The following is a 6,040-nucleotide window of genomic DNA, read 5'->3' on the forward strand; positions in this document are numbered from 1 at the left end:
GAGTCACCTCCACTGATCCTCCATTGACAACTGTAACCGACTCTGCTACTTTGACTTTCTCAATCAGCAAGTTCCTGTTGTTGTACACATGACAGGTTGTTCCAGAATTCAATCACCAATCTGAAGAAGATCTGACCTCACCCTTTTCAACCATGACAACAAAATTGGTAGGCTCAGTCTTATCCACCATCATATGAACTTCCTTCTTTGGTGTGTCAGAATCCTCCTTTTTAGGGTGTCTACACTCAGATGCATAGTGACCCCACTAACCACAGTTGTGGCACTTGCTCTTCTTTTAAAAGTAGTATTTTTGGCCTCCAACTGCTTTAGTTCACTTTTAGGTGGCTTAGATTTCTTAGAAAATTTCTTGGGATGTGTAACCATGTTAGCAGCTGACTGTTGTTGTTTAACCATCTCTAAGTTATTCCTAGCCCTGTTCTCATCTTTGATTCGAATGAATCGCTTGAGATCATCCAGCCTCACTTGCACTTTCTTTCTATACATCTCAGTTTTAAAAGAATGTCAAGTCGAAGGTAATGTAAAAATAATAGCACCAATTAGGAATGCATTACAAACAAGTATTTTTTCTAGGTTTAATTTAGACCGTAAATTCTCAAGATTAGTTACTTAAGGGAGGATTGACTTGTCTTCCTAAAATTTGAAGTCCATGAAATTATCCACAAGTGAGTATTGGATAGTTTCTCCTCCTTAAATTGAGCATCTAAATTATCCCAGATATCTTTTCCAGTTTCAAATTTACTGTAGGTCTCTGTAAGTCCATCTGACAAGCAATTCAACAAATAATCTTTGCAAAAGTCTTCATCACTAACCCATTGAGATTCCTCAGTATCAATATAGTCGTTGAAAGTACTCGTTACGATATAGAAAATATTCAAATGTTTTAAACCAAATAGAGTCTTCCGTTTTCATACACTGAACTCAGATCCACTAAAAGTTTCCAATTTGATCATCTCAAACGGAACGGCATGTTTCTCCATCTCAAGATTGCTATATTTTTTTTTTATTTAAAAAAAATTTTGAAGCAAAACAATTGCACCTGATAAGATGAGAAGCGGAGAATACGGCGGATCAAACTCAACTGACGGTGTCGACGGTGGTGGGCGGCGCTGGTCACTGGCACAGGTGGTGCTGTTCGATTTTGAATAACCAAAACCAGAAAAAAAAAAAATTTTCTGACCAAAGCAATCAACCAAAAGCTTCTTTGTTTTTTTTTTTAAAACAATCAAATCAAAGCGTTGATTAAAGCTTACGGTAAAAAAAAAAATTTTGATAAATTATTTTTTCTTAATCGATCAAATCAAAAGCTTTGAGAAAAGACAAAGTTGCTTTTTACTTTTTTTTAATCAATTAAAAGCTTAAAAAAAGTTATCATCAAAGCTTTTTCCAAAGCTTTCTGCCATCTGCCAACTTGATTTTTTTCCCCTCAAATCTATCAAATCGATCAAGACTATGATGAAAGCTCTCTGACTGAAAAAATAAAAAATAAAAAATGCAAACCTCCTTTTGTTTTTTAAGACAATCACCAACGAACGATACCAGAATCGTGGTTTGGAGCACTACTGAAGTCGATCATAGAAAACCACAACCGTGAACGATCTCCAAAGCCGATCGTAGAAAAGCCACAACCTTGAATGATCTCCAAAGCCAATCAGAAAAAAAACACAACCGTGTTTTCGATCTCCAAAGCCGATCTCACAAAAAACCAGAGCAGTAATTCCAAAGGTAGCACACGTTTGAGGAGACAAAAAAAAAAAAATCTATTACTTTAATATTGTTAGGGTTTTGGGTTTAAGCACAAGGTTCCTTAAAGCAATACACCCTGCATATCAAGTTTGGAATTGCACAGGTTGCTGCCTCCAGCTAGTATTTATAGGAAAGACTAGGATTTTTAGGTTAGATGGGTTCTATCCAGTGGGGCCCACCACACCCTGATTCTTTATTCAAGTAGACTTATATTAGGGCATATTTTAGGGTTATATAATATACCCAACAACCATCCCATTGGTCTCCTCCATTAAACGTGTGAATAGAGGTGTCAACCGGTTGGTTTCGCTGATTTGCTCGGGCTTGGACATGTGAGGCCATTGGTTGGTCTATCGTTTAAGTCTTTAATTGATTTTAAATAGTCAATCTTATATAATGGATCCGGTTTGATCTTAAATTGAAAACCCAATAAATTGGTTTCAATAAGGCTTGAATATCTCTCTCTCTCTCTTTGATTTTAGCTGTTCTTTTGCTATTTTCCTTGGATTTTTCTCTTTGATTAGGATAGATTTCAGTTCTATTTGTCATCGCTTTGAATCATCGTTTTCATCGCCTTTACCTCTCATTTTAAGTTTGATTGAAGATGTCTTCTATTGAGTCCTTTGGAGTTTTCATCGTTTGATTTGGGTTTAGGACAGCCCCCAATTTTTTATTTTTTCCCCTTCTTAAACTAAATTAAGTCATAAGGGTATTTTGGTAATTTTTATTGTACACGAATTTTTTATATTTATTTTTTATGTTTATATTTTTTATGGCTATGCATATTAAAACTTTTATTGTGGAGGAGAAGAAACCCAGTCTAACGATGAGTACATGAAACAAAAAAGATCGAAGATGTAAACAAAAATGAATGTGAACTTCATAGTTCATAGGTATTGTGGCAAAAAAACTGCAAAGATGGTTGTACGACTTGTGGACATCGACAGACATACTATATTCGGAAAGAAGACGCCAGAGATGGCTGGAGACAGACTCCAAGGGGGACTCTCCGATGCCTAAGTCAGTTTTCTAGCAACAACGTAGAATTGCACAATAAAATCAAACATCTTAGAATTCCTCTCATACCTGCTCGAGTGAGGCACTATTTATAGTGAAATGCCTTTTGTTGTATGGCGGTGGTAAGAGTCCCTTTTGGGAGACGGAGTGGATGTGGAGAATCCTCCTTACACTAAGCTTATATTCTCAAAGGTCGTGGGGTGATTCCCTTTCCTATTTGGGAACTAGGTCTAATATGTCGTGCCTTCTAGGGCTGCGAGGTTGGTTTCCTATTCTGAGATAGTACCGGATTCAGAGCTGGTTTCTATTTCAGTTAATTTTACCCGTTTCATGTGAGACCCACTCATAGTGGATGCCATCTGGGACGGATCCTACTCCTCTACTTCCGCTTGCCCGGTACTGTAGTGCCCCCCCCCCACAAGTGCGGCGGAAAGTACCGCCTTACCCTCGCTCGGGCAAGGTGCTCGGGCAGGGGTAAGGTGGTACATTTTGCATTGCTTGTGTGTGGGGCGCACACGGTAGTAGGGGCAAGCAGAAGTAGAGGAGTTGAATTGCATCTGGGCGACTCACATCCAATCTCATACGCTCACGCGTACAAGAATGAGATCCCACCTCCTAGCATGATGGGTGGCTATTTGAGTTTGAATTTCTCTTAAGATGAATGAGTCTTCCAACGAACCCAGAATTAAGTTGTCCTCTATATACTTGAATATTTGTTTTTCCATTCTTTTTTTTTTTTTTGTGGGTAACTAGTAATTTATTCAACTGAACGGGCAAAGCTCATGAGATTAGAATTACAGAGTTCTTGAACCCATGGATTGGAATAAAACCAAACTATCCTGCTCTCCAAGGATATGGCCTTCCGGGCCAGAGCGTCAGCCAAGCTGTTACACACTCTAGGGATATGAACAAAGGAAACATGTTGGAAGTAGGTCGCCAGTTGAGTGATATCATTCACTAAAGGAAGGAGATTAGACTGATCCAACTGGCTCCTAGTCTTTAGAGCTTGAATAATATCCAGGCAGTCTGACTCAACGTTTAGAACATCAATTTCGTCTGAAAGTGCTTGAACTAAACCACTGCGAATGGCCAAAGCTTCTCCGATGATAGGGCTTGGCATGAAAGCTTGTTCATAAACTTCAGAGATAGCCTTCCCATCCGGACCGCGAATAATGAAATCGATACCTCCCAGACTCTGAGATGCTATCAAGGACGCATCACAGTTAAGCTTGAAGGAGCCAGTGGTAGGAGGAGTCCATGATCTCTGCTGCTTTGGCTGACTAGATGGTGTTTGATCCGGAATGGTAATTAAATTGAACTCAGCTGCAGAGATGATAGCTTGCTGGATTACCTCGGTAGGACTCCTACATTTTCTTGGAACATGAATTCATTTCTGGCCAACCAAATACCCTAGATAAGAAAGCTACATAGGGTCATATGTTTCCTCCATTCCATTTTTACATGTTTGGCTAAGGAATCCACCCCAATATCCACTGTTTAAGTGATAAATCTGGGTTTTGCGATAGGGAATAAGAGAGGGGGTTGTTGAACTAGACCGCTCTAGCAAAATCACACAAGAGTAGGATATGGTCTATGGATTCCACTGAGCCATTACATCTGGTGCAGTAAGGATCCAAGGGGATCTGTCGTTTGGCCAAAGCATCTCCAGTGGCAATTCCTCCTACGCCAGCCTTCCACAAGAAAGTCCTAATTTTTGGAAGTGTAGGGCAGTGCAAAATTTTTTTCCACACCTTGGTTATGCTCTCATGCTCATGTTGCAGGGTGTAGACAATGAATTTTGTCACCCCCGGCAATGATGACAACTGGACACGGACAGACATCGATATCTCTCTCAAGAAGGACTATTGCCCCTACATTAGAGCCAAATCACCCGAACATCCCTAAAAATGACTTATAAGACCCTATTACCAAATGCTGAAGGAGGTACAACTCATCTTCCCCAACCACGGCGGTCCCGCTAGCCAGTTAGCGGGTCGTGGGGGTCTAGGGGGGTAGGCAGCCCCCTGCGGGGGCTGTAGAGGGGCGAAGCCTCCGACAGAAAATTTTATGAAGAGTCAAAAGGGAGGAAAAAAATCCTCGAAAAGCCCAAAGAAAGAAGCCTAATAGGCCCAAACCTGCCCAAAAACAACAAAGAAGCTCATTTAAGGCTCAAAAAGTAGAAGGAATGGCCCACACTGTCTACGACGCCGTGGTCAGTCACCCATGGCCCGTGGAGGCCTCCCTCTGCAGCGTGGCAAAAAACCACTCCGCCGCGGAGGGCTGTGACCTCAGCCTACTGACGTCATCCACGGCGCCGTGGAGGACCTATCCAGCGTCGTAGGAAGTGGGACACCCCCTATAAATAGGAGGGTCCCCCTCCCCTCATTTCATGGATTCCAAGCTTAGGGAGACCCTCCCAGTCCAATTTTTGCCCTCTTTCAAGCCTTTGTAAGTGAGTTTTGAGCAATATTTCGAGTTGTGGGTAGATCCATCAATTACCCGCTTGAGTGAAGAGCGCTCACCTCCTAGTCAAGATGTTATTCCGTTTGCATACAGATAACAAAAGCCTCATTTTATAGCCGTTATTCTGTCTGTATACAGATAACGAGAATCCCTTATACAGCCATTGCTCTGCCCGAAGTCTGAGTAACGAAACCCATCTCATATAGTCCTTACTCTGTCCGACAAGAGAGAGGCAAGCCGATCGTCCATCTCCACCTGAGCCGTGGGACATCGCATATTTCGTATTAGGTACATTTTCATTTATTTCTTGTATTTCTTGACAGGTATCTGTCTCTTTCATTCTTATTATTTTTGGCATAATGTAGACCATTAAAGTAACTTGCTTTAGTGTACATAGTAAATGCTTTTTTTCTTTTTTTGTCATGTTTTAGTACATCAAAATCTAGCTTTGTATGTTGATATATGATGTATTATTAAGGGAGAATATTTGAAAATAAGCATCTAGTAGAAAGACCGGTTTATCTGGACGAGGTGGGTGCCTAATACCTTCCCACTCTCGTAACCTGACTACTTACCCTGAATCTCTTATCAGACCATATGAAATCATTTAGCCCTTTCCGCTAATCCTGGATGGGGTTACACCCATTGGGTCCTAAGCCCTAATCCTAGGTGGTGACTCTATTTCTTTATGAAGTATGATCCCAATCCCCATGATGATATGTCGGAACGATATGCCGTTACTCATCGAAACCAATTATTGTCGCCATAAGGCTGAGGAACCCTCATCCCGAGGACC

Source organism: Telopea speciosissima, chromosome 5 (assembly GCF_018873765.1).
Source record: "Telopea speciosissima isolate NSW1024214 ecotype Mountain lineage chromosome 5, Tspe_v1, whole genome shotgun sequence".
NCBI classification, from domain to species: Eukaryota; Viridiplantae; Streptophyta; class Magnoliopsida; order Proteales; family Proteaceae; genus Telopea; species Telopea speciosissima.